Genomic DNA, 22,700 nt, shown 5'->3' with positions numbered 1-22,700 from the left:
TGAATGTACATTATTTAGCCCTTAGTAAAACATCAAAATTGTGATTTTCTTTGAGAGCGGAAGCATCAAGAACTTTTTCCAAACCACACATGCCAGTCAGTACCACTATATTAGTTTCCTGTTACTGCTGTAACAAATTGCCATAAACATAGTCGCTTAAAACAACACAAATTTATTACATTACGGTTCTGGTGATCAGAAGTCCAAATGAGTTGGCAGGGCTGTATTCCTTATGGAGACCCTAAGAGAATCTCTGCCTTTGACTTTTCTGGCTTCCAGAAACAATCTACATTCTGCAGCTCGTGGCTCCTTCCATCTTCAAAGTCAGCAGCATAGCATCTTCAAATTTCTCTCTTTCTTACTCTGACTCTCCTGCCTACCCTCTCCTTTATAAGGAAGCCTGATTACATTGGGCACACCTGGATAATCCAGGATGATCTCCCCACAGCAAGCTTCTTAAATTAATTATATCTGCACAGTCCCTTTTGCCATGCAAAGTAACACATTCACAGGCCTTGACATGACAGTCAGGATGTGAACGTCTTCAGGGGGCTACTATTCCATCTATCACAGACACCTAATGGAGTTATCTAAGAGCCATATGAGAATGGATGGATTGCATAGTTGGAAATTTTTCCTGGGAATTCTAAAATTCACTACCTTTTCCCACACCTCTCCCTATTGAGAACCACTAGGATAGAAATTATGTTCATAATTTACTGATTCACAATTTAGATGAAGTGTTTGTTTGCTACTTATAAAAATAAAAGTGATCTAGGTCTAACTTCATTGTTGCAAATGGCTTGATCTCATCTTTTTATGGCTGTGTAATATTCCTTTGAATGTGTGTGCATCCTTCTTTTCCATTTGAGAGGAGGTGGGCAAAATGGTTGAAGAGGAGTGGGAGACATAGGCTTCCAATTATAGAATGAATAAGTCATGGGAAGAAAACGCACAGCATAGGGAATATAGTCAATGGTATTGCAATAACGTTGTATGGTGACAGATGGTAGCTACACTTGTGAAGAGCATAGAATAATGTATAAACTTGATGAATCACTATTGTGTACAGCTGAAACTAATGTAACGCTGTGTGCTATACTCAAATTTTTAAAATTAATTAATTTAAAGTGATTTTTGCTATGGAAATCGCCTAGAAACATGACTAGGGACGTTACTCTCACCCATCTAATGCCTGTGACCATCACATTCCTTCTGAACCTTAGGACAAAACCAGAAGAAATCTTTTGCCTAAGAAGGAAAATAAGCTGAGATTCATACCTATTTGGCAAATCCCATAACTTTCTTACTGATGCCAGTATACCTCCATCTGAGTACGTATTTAGTATCTATCTTCATAGTCAAGTAAATGGTATAAAATGAAACCAAACCCACTGGAGAACAGAGAAAGGTTCCTAGGCTAGCTGTGTTCTGGAAACAATGTTATTCTTAGCTTTTTCCTAATGTAAAGGATAGAAATTAATTAAATAAAATACAAAATCTCTGGAAATTGGTGAATGAGATAATGACAAATAAAATGACATAATTAGGTTAAAGTAATTTTCCTGAAAACAAATATGCAAAAATCAGCTGATTCAGAAAATAGCTTTGCAGAAAAACTTAGAACTTCAGAATATCTCATACTTTTCAAAATATTTCCATATTCATTACCTTATTTAAACTAGATTTATTCAATCTAAAAAGAGAAAGCAAGAGGGAAATAATGGTTTTCAATTATATGCAAAGGAAATCATCAATAATGAAAGAGAAAAGAGTAAAATTTCAAAAGGAAGAAATTCTGGAAGCTTGATCATGGCTTTAATAATTGAATAAATAGCCAAAAGAGATAGTGAAGGGATTCTACTGAATACACAACTATCTTAAAGGGATAGTTTGAGAACAGTTCTACTTTTGAATACAGAAATTTGCATTCCTCTGTCTCTAATTCTAAAGATGATAAATTAACCTGTAGTTGCCAAGGGCAATAATGTAGTAATATTAGGCTGAATATGAATGATCTAGCAGCAAACTCAAGAGAAAATAGAATTATGTCTTTAAAAGATAAACATAGACCTACTAATTAGGGATTCTATTCATTTTATGGCTTTATTAAGTCCCTACTGTGTGGCCGGAACTGTTCTATGTAGCAGTCAAGAAAGACAAAGTCCCTGCTGTGATGAAACTTGGATCCTGTTGGAGAGAGAGAGAGAATAACCACAAAAGAAAATGTATAACGTGTCGGATAGTCATAAGAGTTAATGTGAAAAATAAAGTAGACTTTGAAAACAGAGTGATAGGGAAAAGGATGTCTTTTTAAGGTTAAATTCAGTGAGTGCTACATAAAAAGAATTTCTAAGTAGTTTTCCAGGGAGGAATTTATGCAGAAGGCATTAATCATCACTGATCATCTGTTTGGTTAAGACATGACTTTTACTCTCTGGAGCTTATGTTTACTGTATGTGGGTTTTTGTTGGTGTTTCTTATAATTTATTTCCTTTCCAGTTGAGGAAACTTTAGGTCTTCAGAAATTAGTTCCAATCCATTAAGATTAAAGGTGATCAATGGTCTTGCTTCTGAAGAATGTCAGAATCGCTTAAGGGAAACCTTGTTCCACTACTGCCCAGTTAACAGTTTCATAGTTGAATGGAAATGGAGAATTGCGTGCCTTGAATTCTCTAGGAAGAAAAAGCCAATGGTTCCAAAATAGAGCAAACTACAGACAGTAATGGGGGAAAAAAAAAACCCTGAACTCCAATTCTCTCTAATCAGCTGGCTGCCTTCCAGTCATGGCAACTGAGCTGGTTTAAGAAACTTTAGAAAACATAAATCCTTTACAAATGGGAAGCTCAAAGTACTTCTCAAAAGTGAGTGTTTCCCTTTTGTCTATATCTACAGCACTCTATGGAGAGGTTTAGTCACACAATGTGAAGTTTTAATCAAATTTCAAGTAGGATATAATTGTTACCATTCTCTTTGTGGTCGAATGGGTAACCTATTTTCCTCTCCTTTTAGGGACTTGGTTTATTTATTTAAGCATCACGTCAAGAAGATGATTTTCTTGCATCCAATTTATAAGAGACTTTAGCATAAAAAATATTTGGCTGAGATTATTATGTTCTTGTTTTGCATTTTATTTTGTCCTGGTGTACTCAAATGAAATCAGCAAACTCCTCTGTCTACACATGCTCAGTTTTTCACTCTAAAGACATCAGTTCTTTCCAAAACTGTCATGGGCATGTCCTTATACTCAATTATTGCTTACCCAAGGAGCAAACTTAAAAGCAGGTGGAGAGGTCTTTTTGCCAGGGTGTTCAAAAGGGGCACATTCTTATGGGATATGCACAGTCTGCTAATACAGAAAAACTTAAATTTTTTTAATATAAAATGGTATAAATGAAAAGTTATGAAGGTTCAAAATTTTACTGAGGTAATTTCTATTTTCATATTAGCCGAATTCATGTACATAAAGTGACCAAGCTATGACAAGTTTCAGTACTTTACCAAAAAGTGAATTAGGTACAGTTTGAATTGTTCTTCTGAAAAGTTTTATTTTCCTTCTTTCATGATCAGTTAGCTATCAGTAACCCCCATGTCTTCCCCCACAAGGACCTTGTATTCCAGGTTGCTGTTAAGGTTTCCCATCAAGGCTACTGCTGTTCCACCTGAATTCCAGGGAAAGTAAATAACAGAACAAAGGTGGGGGGGGGGAGGACAAATTTCCAGAAAATTTGCCAAATTACCCAGCTAAGTAACAAAGTCAATGGGAGTGGTAGGGGTTAGGAGAAGTACAGATTTCAAGACCTAATGATCTTATTCAAAACGTGATCAGATTAATTTGAAATTAAAGCTCATTTCTAGAACCTAACAATGGAATTAATGAATCATTCCTTTTTTCTCATTGTTATTAACCACTTTGATTGATCAGTGGTTCTTAACCAGGGGCGATTTTTCCCTGCAGGAGACATTTGACAATGTCTAGTGATTTGAAACACAGATTCATAAAAGCCAACAAAGAAATTTCAGAAGAAGTGGTAAGGTTCAGTGAGGCAAGGACTTTAAAATGTGTGATTTCTTTAACAATTAGAAATTATTGAATAGCAGTTTCCAAACAGAGATAGAAGTTGGAACCAGATCATGGTGCTTAAAGAGTAAAATTCATCTTTGCAATGATTTTAGAGATGATAGAAAGTAGAACATTTTGTATTTAGCTAAAGAGAAATTCAGATCTTAAAGGAATATTTTCATTAGTTTATCTAGTATTAGACAGACTTAAAAATGTTTATTGCTAAAGAAAAGCAGCCAATAGAGGAAGAATTTGAATATATAAGAGTGAGACAATACCTAATGGAACATGTCCCAAAGAAGCCAAAAAGACCTGGTGTCTAGGCCACAGGCAAATAGGTTGGTCCTATAAGGCAGAAAAACACATTCTCTGAAACTAGATAAGTTTGAGTGTACATTGCAATTATTTTGTGGATAGGGAAAAGGTAAATTTATTCATTCAATATTTACTGAGTGTCTAAGACACATCAAGCACTTTACTAAGGATTTAAAAATGAACAAGCTGATGAGAAGCTGAAATTAATTTTAACCTCCACTGAAAATTATGAGTCAAAATCTTTGACTTATAGTGAAAAGAGAAGTAACTGAAGAGTAGCTCGAGGGGACAGGAGAAGCTTATTCATCAAAGGGAACTGGAGAAGGAGTTCACCAACAAGTGAGAGGGCTGATGTTTGGTTCCAAGGACACAGCTGAGATTGAAGTATGTCAATTATGGTGATGCCCATATGCACAGAAATTTTATTTTCTTCAGCGTCAACTCTGCTGCTTTAGTTTAGGAATAACAAAGTACACAGTAATATGATCCAGAGATGAAGTCTGGCCAAGGGTGTGCAGAGGAAATGTGGGGTCAAAGGAAAAAAACAATGTTCAGTTATTGAACCATGGAATTTATGCTGCATAGAGAAGGAATGAGTACCGGGAGAAAACCTTTGGGTTGGAAGAAAATGAAGAACACAATAGGATGAAACCAGAAGATCAAGAAACAGAAAGAGGCAGATGACAGGAAACTGTGGTCTGAGATTCAGACACTAGAATTATTATTCCTGTGTAACAGGGCAGTTTAGCATGAGGGTACAACACAAGGTGTTTTCCTGAGAATAGGTAACTGAAGCCTAATGAAAGTGTTACTGAAGTCAAGGAAACAAAGTTGTTAGATGAATTATCTAGGCAGATTTTGAAATCAGTCTGGCCCCAATATCCTAGTTGAGAAGAGAGAGAAACCCATAAATTGATAAATAACGGTAATGGAGATAGACAGAGCCTAATACAGCTGAGTATCAATGCCCAATGACTTGTTTAGTTTTGTCTGGTTTATGACCTGTTATACAAAACACTGAGTGTTTCTATCTTCCCAAAATTGATGTGTTGAAACCCCAAGCCCTAATATGATGGCATCTGGAGGTGAAGACTTTAGGAGCTAATTAGATTTACATTAGTTTACAAGTGTGGGACTTCCATTTTGTGATTAGGATCCTTACAAGAAGAGGAAGAGAGACCAGCACTTTCTCTCTGCCATGTGAGGACACAGTGAGAAAGTTGCTGTCTGCAAGCCAAGTGGAGAGCCACAATGGGAACAGAATTGGCCAGCCCACTTAAACTTGAACTTCCCAGCCTCCAGAACTGTGAGAAATAAACTCCCGTTGTTTAAGCCATCCACTCAATGGTGTTTTCGTTGTAGCAGCCTGAGGTGGCTAAGGCATGACTAGAAGAATAATCACCTAAAAGCAGCAAAAAGGTGCTTCCTTCTTGGCTCTAAAATATGGAATTTGGAAGACCTGAGTGGTTTTCTCAGAGGACGTCTTCAAGTGTGGTTATGAGTTGTGTTCTCTGAAAGACAGAGAGAGAAGGAGAAAGGGAAAGAGAGAGAGAGAGGAGAAAGATGTTTCTTACAAATTTGAGAATATAGGGATATATTCATGATAAGAGCAAGGGCTATGGGGGTACAAGTGAAAGACTTGGGGAAGAGAGGTTTCAAAAGTAGGAAAAACCAGGTCAATACATGCATTAAGAAGCTGAGGGATGGAGAGAAGGTAGATATAATAAATTTGGATATATACATATTGTTTGTGGATGTTGACCACGGATTACACATGAAATGAGAGATATAGTGGAATTGACTGGCCTCAAGTATCCTAATGTGGACCAAGACATTTTGGTGCTGGAACTTGCCTGAGAGCTAGACAATGACTGGCCTGGTCTCAGCGATGTATAGAGGAATATGAGCTTAAAGTAGTGAAATGAGTACCCTTCTCTGGACAGTGCTATTTCAGTTCTCAGAGCAAGTGAAGTGAGAACCTTATTCCAAAAGGTGGACAATCTCAGACTCTTCAGTTTAACACTGAGGTGCCTAGATAAGAAAATTGATTAAAATCCCAGCTCTACAATTATAGACAGGCTTCTTGTTCTCTCTGGACCTCATTAACCTTACTAAAAATAATAAAGGTGAATCCTTTCTAAGCAAATATTCATTACATTTGTTGATTCTTACTTCAAAATGTTACCACTCTAATTTAAGTTCTTAGTACCTTTTATCTATAGTACTACAAAATCATATTGCTTAGAACTCATTGCTGGTTTCCTATTATCCATTAGATAAATTCCTTATTTAACCTGACATCGGATATCTACCACAATCTCACCCTAGACTGCTTTTCAAACTAATGCCTAATTAACACTCCAGAAAAATACTAATCAAATCATTGTGTCTAAAACTCTCCTTTCAAATCGTAATGTCTTTCCACATCTTAACTACTACAAGAGAAAAAAAATTGCCTCTGGTGTGTAAGGGGGCTACTGTGATTCAATTATACTTCAATTAACAATCCTCCGAATGCCTACAATGTGCCAGACATTATTCTCGTATTCACAGACTAGTTGGGAGTGACAGACTTTAAGGCAACAATTACATTGTAAAACGTGAAACACGCAACAACTGTAAACCAGGAAAGCTCTTTATATGTATACATATAAATATATATGTATATATAAAATTTATTGTCAAGTTAGCTAACATACAGTGTATACAGTGTATTCTTGGCTTCGGGAGTAGATTCCCGTGATTCATCACTTACATAAAATACCCAGTGCTCATCCCAACAAGTGCCCTCCTCAATGCCCATCACCCATTTTCCCCATGCCCCCCCATCTCACCCCCTTCCACCCTCAGTTTGTTCTCTGAATTTAAAAGTCTCTTACAGTTTGTCTCCTTCTTTGTTTGTAACTATATATTTTTTTTCTTTCCCTTCCCTCTTGGTCCCTCTTAAGTAGAGGTAAGTAAATGGAGCAGAGAAGAGACAAAGAATTACTTTTGTGTTCCTTGTAGAACACTATATTAAAATGCAGGAACTTGAGAAATACTACTCATTACATATTAGAGAAAGACAATGAGTTTAGCCAATGAAAGTGTTTTCAATATGGGAATTTTTCAATATTTTGTCCTTAGGTTGATTTGTGATGCCACAATGCACTGAAAATGATACAGACTTTACATAGACTAGAGCCTAAGGCCTTGAGTCAGTTGTTTATCCTCCAAAATCCCTAGTCTTCGAATCTATAAAATGAAGATGAATTTTAGGAAAACCCAGGTTACCCTTCCTGCTTTAGGGTCCCGTGAAACATACCTTTTGCTTGAACTAATTTAAGTGTTCCTTGTCCAAAAAAAAGTTAATATCTAATTGTGACCCTAAAGTTTATTTGGAACTCATTTTCAGGAAAAAAAAACTGCCCAGTATAACTTGTAGGCATCTTTCTGAACATGTCATTTCATATAACATAGCCATACGTATTGGAAATTAATGCTTTGTGACTTGCCTTTTTTGTCCCCATTCAGATTTAGCTCTGGACTTTAAATAAAGAATTTAAAAGGCACATTGGATTCTGCTACCCTGATATTTACTCTTGACATTTTGCTAGGGGTTGATTTTTGTTAGAAACCTTGGCAAGTTTCTATCCATAAGATTTTGATCCAAAGATCATAAGACCTAGATGGTACAAGTCCCAGGTGGCACAGACTGATTTGGCTTTTCCATGTTGGTGTCTCTCCCAGGATAACTCGACAATATCAGAACCATTTGAGATATTTCATGATTCTTCTAGTGATGATTGTTAGTTACATTTCATGAGAATTCACCACAACCATATGGTGAAAAAGGAAATTGTCTTAAGTACAAAATGAGCCTAAATAGGGGTGCCTGGGTGGCTCAGTCAGTTGAGTGTCCAATTTCAGCCTAGGTTCATGATCTCTCATTCATGGGTTCAAGCCCTACATCAGGCTCTGTGCTGACAGCTCAGAGCCTGGAACCTGCTTTGGATTCTGTGTTTCCCTCTCTCTTTGCTTCTGCCCTGCTTGTACTCTGTCTCTCTCTGTCTCTCAAAAAATAAAATAAAACTTAAAAAACCATTTTTTTAATAAGCATAAATAAATGAAGGGTATTTCTCTGGCCAATAGTACAATATAGGGCCAGATTTTCAAAAGAAATACCCTTTGCATTTAAAATATTATAGTAGAAATTCATTTATATGTATATGTATATGCATAATAATTTTTATATATTTTGTTTATATTGATATGTAATTTATATGTATCTCTAGGACATTTTAGGCAAATAGAATATATAGAATTATATGTATATGTGTGTGTTTCCTGTTTAGGAAACATCCTAAAAATATAGACTAAAAAATTAGTCAAAGGGGTTAGTTCTAGTAAGGGAAAATGGAGTACTGGAGGCATGAAGTGGGTTTATTTGTCAATATATACCCCTTTGTATTAAACAGTTTGCCTGTGCATTTATTATTTGGCTTCCCAAAATATCAATATGAAAGTGAAAACATTTAGGATTTATAGCCACTAAGGGGAAAAAGACAAGATGGAAAATACAGCTTGTTTTCGTGTTTTTGGTTTCCTCCAGATTCACAAAATTGCATAGTTTAGCATCTTTTTTATAAAGGGCTATCCAAGCAGAGATTCTCGTTTGGTTGGTTGTTTGGTCAGTTGTTTCATTTTTCGTTGTGTTTTTATAATAAAGGGCCATCTCAGGACTGTTCCTTCCCTGCCCTTCGATAATTTCATTTGCAAGACTTCACCTTCCTTTCCTCGTCTTCATCCGTGTAAATCTTACTCATCCAATTCAAGTTCCAGCATCCTCCCTTTCAGGATCCTGTTGCCATCTATATCAAACACTCTGAATAAATGAACCCTATTTTGAGGTACTGATTATCTCCCCATCTGAAAATTTACTATATCTTTGCTGAGTTTGTCAACGACCAAACCCAGAGTATTGTGTCCTATGTTTCCCACCATTAACTCACTGTATTACTGCCTCGCACCACATTTGAATTACATTTTATTTGTTGATGGGTTGTTCAAAGAGAGGCATTGCTTTTCTAGCATTGACCATAGCTTGTTAATTTTTAGTTTAATTAATTAATATTTTATTATCTTTTATTTGTATTTGTTTATTCTCAACTTAATGAAATAACTAGGGAGTGCTGTCTCACATTCAAAAACAGAGATTTTGTCTAACATAAATTTTGAGGGACAGGCAGAATCTATAGCCTAAACGATCTTTATGAGAAAACTGGGAAAAACAAATCTCTCCAGCAATCCAAGGCTTGTCTGTCCACAGAGAGTAGGAAAACCAACATCGTGTCTATCTCCATCTGGAGCACACTGACTGACCATACCCCCCCCACCCAGATGAACTTCATCAAGTGTGAAAATAATCTTGGGACCATGGGAGACACTTCATTAGCAAGGAAAATATATGTCTTTACTTCAGCTCAAGGAGATGCATCCCATTTAAATGAAGATAAAGAGGGCCAAAGAAAAGAATTACAGTAGAAAATACGTGGCTGGACTATCAGTAGAGGAGACATAATGCTACCCTTTATCATTCCTTGTCATGCCAGTGACAGACTATAAAACTCCTACTGCTCTACAATTCTGTGCTTGTCACTTTCTGAGCCAACTTTTGCCTTGGCAGATGCCTGGCATGTTTTAGACATATGATTTATTGCCTCATTTAATCAAGACTGTGAAGGAAACAATGACTTTTTTTGTAAATTATGAATGAGGCAACTTTCACTTATTCTTAGTGACAGAAGTGATATATACATATATGTATATGTGTGTGAAATATATATACATATACATACATATATATACATACATTTATATATATAATCTGCAAGAAACACCATTTATTTACTGCTTCATAAGAAATTTAAATAATTTCTATTTCTTCTGCCTGCCTAAAAAAGAGAAATGTATGCAATACTGTAGAATATAAATGCAGTCATCCTGCATCACTGTTTTCCAGTTTTTACTGTCATGGCAAATACTAGCCTGAGCAGATTCCAGTACTAATAAATAACCTTGCTATGGAGGCTATTGGCAATTTAAAGGCCATATCACTTCATTTTGCTTCCCATTTTGCAAATATATTTTACATTCTCTTTGGAATTTCTTCTAGAATTTGGGGGAGCTCTGGCTTGACAGTGAAGGGAAAGCATGCACCCAGAAAGTAAGCAAAATTTCCTGGAAATAATATCACCCATTTTAAAATGACTCCTTGGCACATTGATTAAGTTGAAATGAAGTGCATGTAGCAAATGCTAGGTTGTTGTCTTACCTAGGGAGAAAAAAAATGCCTTCTAGAGTTCAGTGGTAAATAGGCAATTCATTTTGACATAACGAGGAAAAGTGATGTTAACAGCCAGAGGTCACAGAAAGCAGAGATGGAAAAGACCTATTAGATCATTTTCTCCATTCCCTGGAGAAGAGGGCCAAATTATATTTCATAGTGCTTGGTCCAGTTTAGCTTTCAATTACTCAAGCAAGGGGTTTTCACCACTTCAGAATTTTTCCAGGACCTGTATCTTTCTTCATGATTCCTGCTTTCCTGGATGTGTCAGCCAAGTGTGAATCTTAGTCAGAATCAACTCTGCAGGCAACCACAAAAGTGCTTTGTGCTCACAATTAGACCTGTCTGCCTCAGACCCCATTTTCTCTTCTCTGACAGTGAACTCCAAAATAATTTCCTTGGTAATAGCTCCCTTTGTCCTTCCCTCCCCTATCTCCATGCTTTTCACCTCATATGCCTTTTACTCTGAGTCTAAACAAGAGCTATGTCTTTGCAGAAGAATCCCTCTGAAACAAAAGTCTTGCCAGTTTCCAACAGTAACTGACCACTGTGTCTAGCACAATGCTATCCTGTACTGATTCCAAAGACCATGTTGAATAAATGAATGAAAGGCAAGGAAGGATTCAAGAGACAGACGGAGGAGATGAAGTGGAGGCAGCAAGTCACAAATCTGACTGGAAAAAAGAATTCATGAACCCGACAGAAGCTGGAGGAGGGTGTGCATCAAAGAAGGTTTGCTTTTAAGAAAAGGAGATTGCAACATTTTTGCTTGAAGATGGAATGACTCAGTAGAAAGATCAAAAACTTAGGATGCAGGGAAAGATGGGATAGCTACAAGAACCATGTTCTTGTTCAGATAAGAAAAGATGGGACACCTCACAGATGGGACACCTCACCTATTTACCTTTTTGGGTGCTTAAGGGTGAGAACATTTAAGTTCTACACTCTTGGCAAATTTCAATTATACAAGACAGTGTTATTGACCATAGTCACCATGTCTTATATTATTAGATCCTTAGACCTCTTTCATCTTATAACGACAAGTGGGTGCCCTTTTATGAACCTCTCCCTATTTCCTCTACCCCCAGGCCCTGGTCATCACTTTTCTACTCTCTGCTTCTATGAATTTTACTTTTCTTTTTTAAGATTCCACATATAAGTGATACCAGGCAGTATTGGTCTTTCTCTGTCTGGCTTATGAAGTGATTGATTTGGGGCCGTAAACTCTTACTGACTTTTTTTCTCCTTCTTTCCACTTTCATAATTTTCCAGGTTTTTTATAATAATTATATAATACTACTATAAGCATCAAATTCCCTATATCAAATTCCCTTACACTTAAAAGATTCCTGATGGATACATTTGGGTTCAAGTTTTTTTTCTCTCTCCTGACACATAATTGCTAATATTTTATTGAGTACTTACAATATTCCAGACACAATTTTACTCTATGACCTCAGGAAAATAAAATTTTTTTAATTTGTTTGTTTGTCTGTTTACATAATCTCTACACCCAACACCCAACGTGGAGCTCAAACTCATGGCCCCAAGGTCAAGAGTCACATGCTCTTCTGATTGAGCCAGCAGGCACCAGCATATTTTTAAACTTTTCTGACCTTCATTTTTCTCATTTGTAAATAAGCATATTTTTTTCTCCTCTGTGCAGAGGATCTAATAAACTAATACATGAATATATTTTAGAATAGATATTACAAGCACTCAGTTAATGTAAACATAATTATTACTGTTCCATATATTACTTTGTCATATTTCACTGCTTATTTTATTGGTTTCTTTCATTCAAGAATATGAAACATTTTTTTGATCCTCTCAATATTTTATTTTTTAAACTTTAAATCAAGATAATGTCTTATATGATCCCTTTCCTTTTTATTATGTAATAACATTATCAAGAAATGGAGAATTCCTTGAGAGGATATAACTTTAAGCAGGTCAGTTTTCCTCAACAAGGGCAGACAGCCCATTTCCGGCATGCCTCCTTCTATATTGCAGTACAAGAATGTTGTCAGAAACTTGGAGTTTCGGTAGCCTTGGGAACAGGACCAATTCCCAGGTATTTAATTTAGTTCTGGTCTCATCTAAATTGAAATTTTGACATAACATTGTTCTCACACTAAGGAATAGTTTAGAGGAATTTTTCCAATTTGTCTTTATTTATTGTGAAGTCAAGCCAAACCCCACAGGTTTTATGGCTGTTTTGGCAGTTACTGGTGACATTATTCAATCACTCACACACGTGCTGATATGAGGTCCCTGTAATTCTACCCATGAAACATTCCCACCCAGTAACTCCAGTAGATGCTTCTAAGGAAACTGAAGAAAAACAAGGTGTCTTTAGAATGTATACGTGAATCATACTAGGATTTTTTTCAGCTGAAGAAATGCAAACTTGAAAGTATTTTCAAAAGGACAGAGATTTCATTGCTTCCATGTGATATCTGTGCTGGTATATGGCATTCTTGTTTATTTGTCTTTGTTTTGTTTCTGTTTTGTTTTTGGTTTTCGGTTTTTGTTGTTGTTGTTCTACCTGAATTTTATTCTTGTTCACTTGCTAAAGATCAATTTCTCCCTTTCTCAGGCATCCCAACTTTGGTTTTTTATCACTTTGAGTTTTCTAAAAATTGCTTAAATGAATTTGTCAATCCCTTCAATTCAGAGGTGGATTCCATGTAACATGCTGATTTCATACACACAGCATTTGGTTTCACTGGGAGCGGTGACTTCACCTTAGTGATAGTCCTGTTGATGTGGCTTATGTTACCCTGTATCGTTTAGGCCCAGAGTTTCCATTTCTCATCCTGATTTTGTCTTAGGAAAATAAGTTGCCGAAAATCATTAATTATCTTTATGGGAAAAATTTACTCTTGGTCCCAATTTTTAGAGATGGTCATTAGGAATCAAACCAGCTCACAAAAGGCTACTTAGCCAAGCTGTGAATGTGCGTGTAGGTACAAATAAACCCATAATTAATAGCAGCATCAATGTTGGAATACGAAAGCAATCAGTTTTAAAATCACATAGCCTTATATTCAGCAAAATACGTTAAGATATTGCTGAAGTAGCTAGAAAATTGAGGAATGCATGAATGAAGTGTTTACCCATAAGGGTAAAGGCATAAATATACTCGTTCTTTTATTGTTTTTTTTTTCTTAAATACGTTTTTTAAAGTAGTTGCCTCATATCTCAAGACAAATTCTCTGACAAAATGTGCATTTGTGACAGCCTGAGAGATTAAAGGAATGAGTGAAAAATAAGATATGAGTTTTCTTGGAAGAAACAGAAGATAAGATATTGAGGATTTATTTGGTAAATATGAGAGGATTCATTAACTAAGACAATTAAATACAAAGCGCCATTGAGTTCCCTGATACAATAGATAATGGAAAAGGGAGACTGAGAGAAGGTGGTGGCCTGCAGGTCACCGGATGCAGCCTGCAGCCCACAAAACTGCAGCTGGGGGAGGTGAGGTGCAGAGAGGAAGTGCCCCTGGCCTGTGCAAATCAGATGTTCATTCTATAAGTAGAAGAAGCGTTTAGACTGGAAGGTAGGATGTTTTCAAATACAGTAGTCTTGATGAATCCATTCTGCAGTGGGGGAAATGAAGCAAGTCTGGAGGCTTTCCAGGTACAATTTTAGTCCTGAAACTTTGGTATCTATGATGCTTTCTTCCTTTGATAGTGGGTTATCTTCTATATTGAAAGTATTCATCATTGTCAGTGCACAGACTTTTATTTCTTTATGGAATATTTGGTACTTAGTAGATTTGAAAGAGTCACTGTGGGGGAATTTTTTTGTAGCTCTCAAGACTTCTAGGTAGCTCTCGGACCTGTGCTAGAGTTTTCCTCCACTTTCCACTAAAATGCAATTTGTTTAAATATGGATTTGACAAAAAGGATCATAAGGACTTCAAAACTGAATAGACACCCTATCCACTGCTGATGGGACTGTAAAAATGGCGCTGCTGTGATGGAAACCAGTATGGTGGCATCTCAAAAAATTTTAAATAGGATTACCGTATGATCTAGTAATTCCATTTGGGGGCGTATTTCCAAAAGAAGTGAAAACAGGATCTTGAAGAGATATTTGTATACCTATGTTCATAATAGTATAATGCACAATAACCGAAAGGTGTAAACAACTCAAATGCCTGTTGACAAATAAAGGGATAAACAAAATGCAGCATGCTGATCTGACACACACAGCATTCGCTTTCACTGGGAGCAGTGACTTCACCATATTAATAGACCTGTTGATGTTTATATACATACAGTGGAATATTCAGCCTTAGAAACCAAAGAAATTCTAACATAGGCTAAGACATGGGTAAACTCTGAGAACATTATGCTGAGTAAAATAAGCCAGCGATAAAAAGACAAATTGTCATGATTCCACAGTGCGAGGTATCTAGAGTTCTCAAACTCATGGAAACAGAAAGCAGAATGGTGGTTTTCCAAGTGCTGGGAGAGGGAAAGGGGTGGTTATTTAATGAGTATAGAGTTTTAGTTTGCAAGGTCAAAAAGTCCGGAGACTGTACAACAATGTGGATGTATTTAACCCTACTGACTGAGCTGCGCACTTGAAAAGAGTTAAGATAGTAAATTTTACGTTCTGTGTATTTTAATGCAACTTTAAAAAAAAAACCTGAAAATCTCTAAGTTCATCTAGATCACCTAGAGATTTGCTCTCCTATGTTAACATTGATTATTCAAATGTGATTTATATGAGGTTTTTAAAAATTTTTTTAACTTAAAAGATTACATCATGTGATTTTTTCTACAATTAAACTATTTTTTAATTAAACAATTAAGTATTTAATTGTTCTACAATTAAACTAAAGCTTAACACCATCTTCAGGAAAATTCTTAAATATTTTCTGGGTCAAATAGTATAATATGGAACCAGTAACTATTTATAATGCTGATGGCAAGATTTTTACATTTGAGCATTTAGACTGAATTATCAGGTGGTTTGGTGCAAATACAAACTTGTAAACTACATGGAATGTTCTTTGCAATAGATAGAGTATTTAAAGCCTAGTAAAACTACTGAATCATTAAAAAGCAGAGGTGTTTCCATTGTATTGAAATGGATCAATTTGCAGTGAGTTAAAAATACTCAGCAATAGTACTACATAGAAAAGACCTCTGAGTTTTAACCAGTTTTTATTCATACCTTTTTTCTTCTTTGAAGCAGAAGTTACAGCACCCAAAGAAATAATATAAAGAAAATAATATTTTAATCCAGTAAATTTTGTGTAGCTTGACTTACAGAAAATACGAAGTTTTCATTCTATGTTCATGTAAACAGAATAGTCACAAACTGTAAATTATATTCAGATTTTGTCACTTTCATTCACAAGAGTCTTTTATTTACCATGACTTTTGAAAAACATCAAATTCTTAGAAAAATATCATATAATCTAAACATGGATTATTGAGAAATATTTGCAACATCTGACAAAATAGTTTTTAAATAGACCTTAAGAAAATACTGCGGAAAAGGAAAAATAGAATGCAAATATTTCTGTTGTAGCTAAATAGACATTACCTTCTCAAAACTGGCATAAGTAATGAATGTACAAATTCAATTTGTGATAAGTGAACTGAAGTAAAAGCTGTATCACAGATACGCTACATTTGTGTAGGTATTTGTATATGTATACATTTGTATAGGCAGTTTTTAGCCTATTACCAAAATGCCAAAATATTTTATATGAAGTCATCAATTATTTACCCCCTTGTGAAATCATGCTAAAGTATATACTCTAAATATAAAAGATGACAAATAAAATAAATATTTTATCTGGTGATAGCTATCTCTTGTCTCTCTCTCTCTCACACACACACACACACACACACACAGTTTTTTCTAAAAAAAAAGTACGTTTTCTGAAAAAGTACTTAATCCTTTTATGTATGGCGGCATCTATATTTTTTTTTTTTCACTTTTGGGGTTTTGACTTATAAGGTATACAAACAATCTTTGATATAAGAGCATTTCACAGGAGATTTTAAACCCATTTACAATCCTAAACATGGAGAAGAAGGAAGCTTTCCCTGAAGGACGCTTGGCACTAGATCTGTGCCTGTTCACTACTCAATAAGGGGCCACACAGTGGGGGAATGAATAGGTGTTGTGGCATTTTATTTCTTTTGTGTTAGTCTGAACGTGTTGCACATTTAAAGCTATTCTGAAAATCCAAAATTCAAGTGTTCTTTAAGCAAATCATGAAAAAGAGAGAAAGATTGAGAAAGAGGGGATCCCAAGGAATTTGCCAAGTATCCAGGCTTTCCTGATTTGCCAAGAGAAAACCCCACCCTGAAGTGTATCCCAACCCTATTGTCTATGTGTTAACACAGGGTTCTAAGAGCAGCTCATTGAAAAGTATCAGAATTCTCCAGGTAAACATAGCGCACTAGTTTTCACTGTGAAACTTTTGTGTGAAGACAGTGATATTTTCAGATACTGCAAGGATTCAAATGGAGGAAAAAAGTAACAGGAAAGTTGGCGGGGAGGAGTGTGGAGCTCAGCTGAGCAGAGCTAGGCTGTGGGACGGCAAGAAGTGGAGAGTCTGGGGGCTCCTGGCTGGCTCAATCCATAGAGCATTAGACCCCAGATCTCAGGCTCATGAGTTCAAGCCCCATGTTGGGCATGGAGCCTACTTAAAAAAAAATTAATAATCTCTTAATGTCATTTAATCTCCAGTCAGTGTTCATATTCCCCAAGTGGTACAGAAGTGGATAGTCTGGCATGTGTACTTAGCACCATCTACTTTCCCTAGATTTTTCTCCATACCCTAATCAGAAAACTCCAAAACTCCCGTGGAATGTTTAAGAACTCTTCGTCAGTGGCCTTCCTTCCTCCCTGTAAAGAACTGCAAAGAATCCGGGATTTTCCTCTACCTACAAGTTATCAAGTTGGCCTGCCCACTGTCTTATGGAGGTAGGAGACGCTGGATTCCTGGGTCAGAGATAATGAACTTTAGTACCGACAGCACAGGAAGCCACATGATGATCGGGGTGCCTGCATCAGTTCCCCTTGTCCCCAGGTCACCCAGGGACAAGGCTGATGTGCACAGATGCAAGAGCGGTGGGACATATTATAGCGAAGGAATGTTGAACTTAGGGAACTCAAATCTTTTCTAATGGGCAACAAGCATGCAGAGAGAGACACTGTCTCTACTTCCAAGCCTATAAATAAACCTGCCCTTTGTTTCTGGGAGAGACAGGATCTCTTGTCTTCCATATCTCTTTGCTGTATAAACATCCTTGAAAAGGTAACCTGAACAAACACAAAAGACCTGTGATGAATGATGTCCAAATCTCTTCTCCTGTAATTGCATGGAGTCAAAGAGTCTCTTGTGGAAAGAAATCTCAAATTCTTTCCACAACTTCATAAAAATATAATTGGTCAAAAGTAGCAGCCACCCATTTTAGCCAAGAAAGGGGGATATTTGGTATGTTGTTGGTTTCACAGTGATCTTGTTTTTGTCACACTTCATATTGGTCTCTGAGTTACCTTGCTGGGTGTTGATGTTCTGTGAGATGGTTACCACCAGAGGACAAGATGGCCTTGCTATGAGCGTCAGACCAGTCCCCAGACAACAGAAGCTGCTTTTTATTTTGTCAATTCTATCTTAGAATCAGGACTCATCTTAGATTCTTTTGGTGTGACTGGTTGGTACACTGTATTTCTTAAATGTCTCTTTTTAAAAAAAATTTTTTAACATTTATTCATTTTTGAGACACAGAGAGAGACAGCATGAGCAGGAAAGGGGCAGAGAGAGAGGGAGACACAGAATCCAAAGTAGGCTCCAGGCTCCAAGCCATCAGCACAGAGCCTGACGTGGGGCTCGAACTCACAGACCATGAGATCATGACCTGAACAGAAGTGGGACGCTCAACCAACTGAGCCACCCAGGCGCCCCTTAAATGTCTCTTAATCTTTAGGATTTTCTTCGCATTTCTTTTCTTTTTCCTTTCAGTTTATTTGTTGAAGAAGGCAAACCATTTGCCCTGGGGAACTTCCCCTAGTTTGAATTTTGCTGATTATTCCCCTGATGTGCCATTTAACATATTCTGTAATCCTTTATTTCCTATAAACGGGTTGTTAGATCTAAAGGCATGATCAAATTCACTTAATCCTTTTGGCAAGAATACTTTATAGGCAGTGATGTGTTCTTTCATTAGAAGGCACATAAATAGGTGATTGTAGCTCCTTTTGTGATGTTAACAGCTGTTGATGGCTTAATCCATTTGTTCATTAGGGGTTGCAAAAGGGTGACATTTTAATTCTGTCTTTTCTTTTTCCGTATGAGCTGGAATACATTTTGTCTATATATTTAAGTTTGGTGTCCCCAGCTATTTCCCAAATGGCTCCAGATGCCTTGCATATTATAAAGAATAGAAAATAGGACATTCAGAGATAAAACTCAGTTGAAATCATAATAGAGGTAATTGAATATGGTTTCACAAACTGCTTCCTTGGTTGAATTTTTTGTGTTCTAGAGATAATGCAAAATGTCTCTATTTGAATGCTATCAAAAGGGACAGGTTTAGTGGGGTCAACCAGAAAATAAAGAAATTGACCATTTTCTGGAGTTCAATGAGAGACTTAAAATCTGTAGACAGGCACACCTCCTTTTATTGGGCTTCACTTTATTGTGCTTTGCAGATACTGCAGTTTTTACACACTGAAGCTTTGTGGTAGCCCTGCACCAAGCTAGTCTATCAATGCCATTTTTCCAACACCATTTGTTCACGTTGTGTCTCAGTGTCACATTTCGGTAATTCTCATAATATTTCTAACTTTTTCATTATTATCATGTTCATTGTAATGCTCTGTGATCAGTGATCTTTGATGTTATTATTGTAATTGTTTTGGGGATGTCACAAACCCCGCCCGTATAAGGTGGACTTAATAGATACATGTGTCTTCTGACTGCTGCACCGACCAGCCATCTCCCCATCTGTCTTCCTCCCCTTGGGCCTCCCTCGCCCCGAGACACAACGATATTGAAATTAGGCCAATTAATAACCCTACAATGGCTTCTAAGTGTTCAGGTGAAAGAGTCACATGTCTCTCACTTCAAATCAAAAGCTAGAGATGATTGAGTTTAGCAAGGAAGGCATGTAAAAGCTGAGACGAGATGAGCTGAAAGCTAGGCTGCATCACACAGTTTGTGGATGCAAAGAAAAAGTTCTTGAAGAAAATTAAAAGTGATACACAGTGAACACACAAATGATAAGAAAGAGAAACAGCCTTATTGCTGACTCCCAGAAAGTTTTAGTGGTCCGGATAGAAGACCAGTCCAGATCAGGGCCCTAACTCCCATCCGTATTGTGAAGGCTGGGAGAGGTGAGGGAGCTGCAGAGGTAAAGTTGGAAGCTAGCAGAAGTTGGCTCATGAGGTTAAGGCAAGATGCCGTCTCCACTAACAGACGAGTACAAGGTGAAGCAGCCAGTGCTGATGTAGAAGTTGCAGCCAGTTGTCCAGAAGATCTCGCTCAGATCGTTAATGAAGGTGGCCACACTGAACAACAGATTTTTAGCGCAGATGAAATAACCTTCTACTGGAAGAAGATGCCATCTAAGATTTTCAACACTAGAGAGAAGTCAGTGTCTGGCTTTAAAGCTTCAAAGGACAGACTGACTCTGTTGTTAGGGGCTAATTCAACTGGAGACTTTAAGCTGAAGCCAGTGCTCACTGACCATTCTGAAAATCCTAAGGCTTTCAAGAATTACATGAAATCTGTTCTGCCTTTGCTCTATAAGTGGAACAACAAAGCCTGGATGATAGTGCATTTCCTTCAACATGGTTTACTAAATATTTTAAGCCCATTGTTGAGACCTACTGCTCAGAAAGAAAGATTTCTTCCAAAATATGACTGCTCGTTGACAGTGTGCCTGGTCACCCAAGAGCTCCAATGGAGATGGACAACGAGATTGATGTTGTTCTCATACCTGCTAACACAATATCCATTCTGCAGCCCATAGATCAAGGAGCAATTTTGATTTTTGAGCCTTATTACTTAAGAAATACATTTTGTAAGGCTATAGTTGTCATAGACAGTGGTTCCTCTGATGGATTTGGCCAAAGTAAACTGAAAGCTTGCTGGAAAGGATTCACCTTTCTAGATGCCATGAAGAACATTTGTGATTCATGGGAAGAGTTCAAAATATCAACATGAGCAAGAGTTTGGAAGAAGTTTCCAACTCTCATGGATGACTTCGAGGAGTTCGTGATTTAAGTGGAGGAAGTAACTGCACATGTGGTGGAAATAACAAGAGAACTAGAATTAGACGTGGAGGCTGAAGATGGGACTGAATTGCTGCAATCTCATGATCAAACTTGAACAGATGAGGAGTTGCTTCTTATGGATGAGCAAAGAAAGTGGTTGAGATGGAATCTGCTACTGGTGAAGATGCTGGGAAGATTGTTGAAATGGCAACAAAGCATTTAGAATATTATGTAAACTTAGTTGCTAAAGCAGCAGCAGGGTTTGAGAGGACTGACTCCAATTCTGAATGAAGTTCTATTGTGGATAAAATACTATCCAACAGTATCACACAGTACAGTGAAATGGGTTGTGAAAAGAAGAATCAATTGATGCAGCGAACTTCACTGTTGTCTTACAATAAAGAAATTGCCACAGCCACCCCAGCCTTCAGCAACCACCACTCTGATCAGTCAGCAGCCATCAGCATCAAGGCAAGACTTGCACCAGCAAAAAAAATAACGACTCACTAAGGGTTAGCACTTTTTAGCACGAAAGTATCTTTCAGTTAATGTATATACATTGTTTTTAGACATAATTCTATTGCATACTAAATAGGCTACAGGGTAGTATAAATAACATTTTTATATGCACTGGGAAACAAACAAAAAAATTATTTGATTTGCTTTACTGTGATTTTGCTTTTTTGTGGGGTGGTTTGGAACCCAAACTCCAAAATCTCTGAGATATGCCTGTATTTCTCTCATGTAAACACAGTATAAAGAGTCTCTAGAGGCCCTGCTATGTTACTCTGAACATTGTTACTTTGGGTTAAAATATGTGCATGACATATGCCAAGTGGATTAAAAAAAATAGAAGAATATCTTATATTCCCTAATTCTGAAGTATTCCCTGTCACTCTGATGTAACCTCAAACTATCCAGAATACTGAGAGTTGTAGTCAGTATATTTTGTTATGAGGAAAAGGAAGATATTTATGCTATTGTGTATTTATATTCTATTACATTTCAGAACTCATAACAACTAGGACATATTCCCATATTCTATATGATTTTTTTAATTTTTTTATGTTTATTTTTGAGAGAGAGAGAGAGACAGAGTGTGAACAAGGGAGGGGCCAAGAGAGGAGGAGACACAGAATCTGAAGCGGCCTCCAGGCTCTGAGCTGTCAGCACAGGGCCCGATGCGGGGCTCAAACTCACAAATAGTGAGATCATGACCTGAGCCAAAGTCAGACGTTTAACCAACTGAGCCACCCAGGTACCCCCCATATTCTATATGATCTTAAAGTCATGCTCTATTATATTATGCCAACAACAAAGTATACACATCAAAGGCATTTCATCTCCATGGGTATGTAATTAAATATAGAAATCCTTATTGCCAGATAAATAGTGTCTTCTTGCCTCTCTTGCTCTCCCCTTGGGATGTAAATTAGGGAATTCAAAGGATATGGAAGGAGCTGGACAAGTAGCTGTGCTTCAGTGAGCTGCTGAGACAGGGCAGCTGTTTGCTTGGCCTTTGGTGGGTCTTCTGCTTGGGACACACTGACCACACACTATAATGCTAATAGTCACTGGACTGTCCCCTTGGGAACAATTCCTCAGAGGTAGACTAGAAAGCTGTCTCAACTCTGTTACCATATTTTTCTGACATAATAAGCATAACTTACTGAACAGACTTAAATCTTTGATGAACTTACAGTGCTTCAAAGTCATTATTTTGACACCAGTAACAGT

The 22,700-nt window shown here is 37.0% G+C and overlaps 2 protein-coding genes across 4 annotated transcripts in view; one reads left to right on the top strand and one right to left on the bottom strand.

The window, feature by feature from the left end:
* LOC109262420 (polyadenylate-binding protein-interacting protein 1-like) overlaps positions 1 to 15,927 on the bottom strand; it is an 85,223-nt gene extending 69,296 nt beyond the window's left edge. Inside the window, exon 1 of the mRNA XM_019441002.2 lies at positions 15,897 to 15,927. The gene's annotated coding sequence lies outside the window, so the exon portion shown is untranslated. The remainder of the gene's footprint in view (positions 1 to 15,896) is intronic.
* GALNTL6 (polypeptide N-acetylgalactosaminyltransferase like 6) overlaps positions 1 to 22,700 on the top strand; it is a 1,197,302-nt gene that overhangs the window by 945,732 nt on the left and 228,870 nt on the right. The gene's annotated exons all lie outside the window — the stretch shown is intronic.

The sequence above is a fragment of the Panthera pardus genome, unplaced genomic scaffold, assembly GCF_024362965.1.
Source record: "Panthera pardus isolate Hobbes unplaced genomic scaffold, ASM2436296v1 HiC_scaffold_13, whole genome shotgun sequence".
Taxonomy (NCBI): domain Eukaryota; kingdom Metazoa; phylum Chordata; class Mammalia; order Carnivora; family Felidae; genus Panthera; species Panthera pardus.
This window is presented reverse-complemented; position numbering and strand designations above follow the sequence as displayed.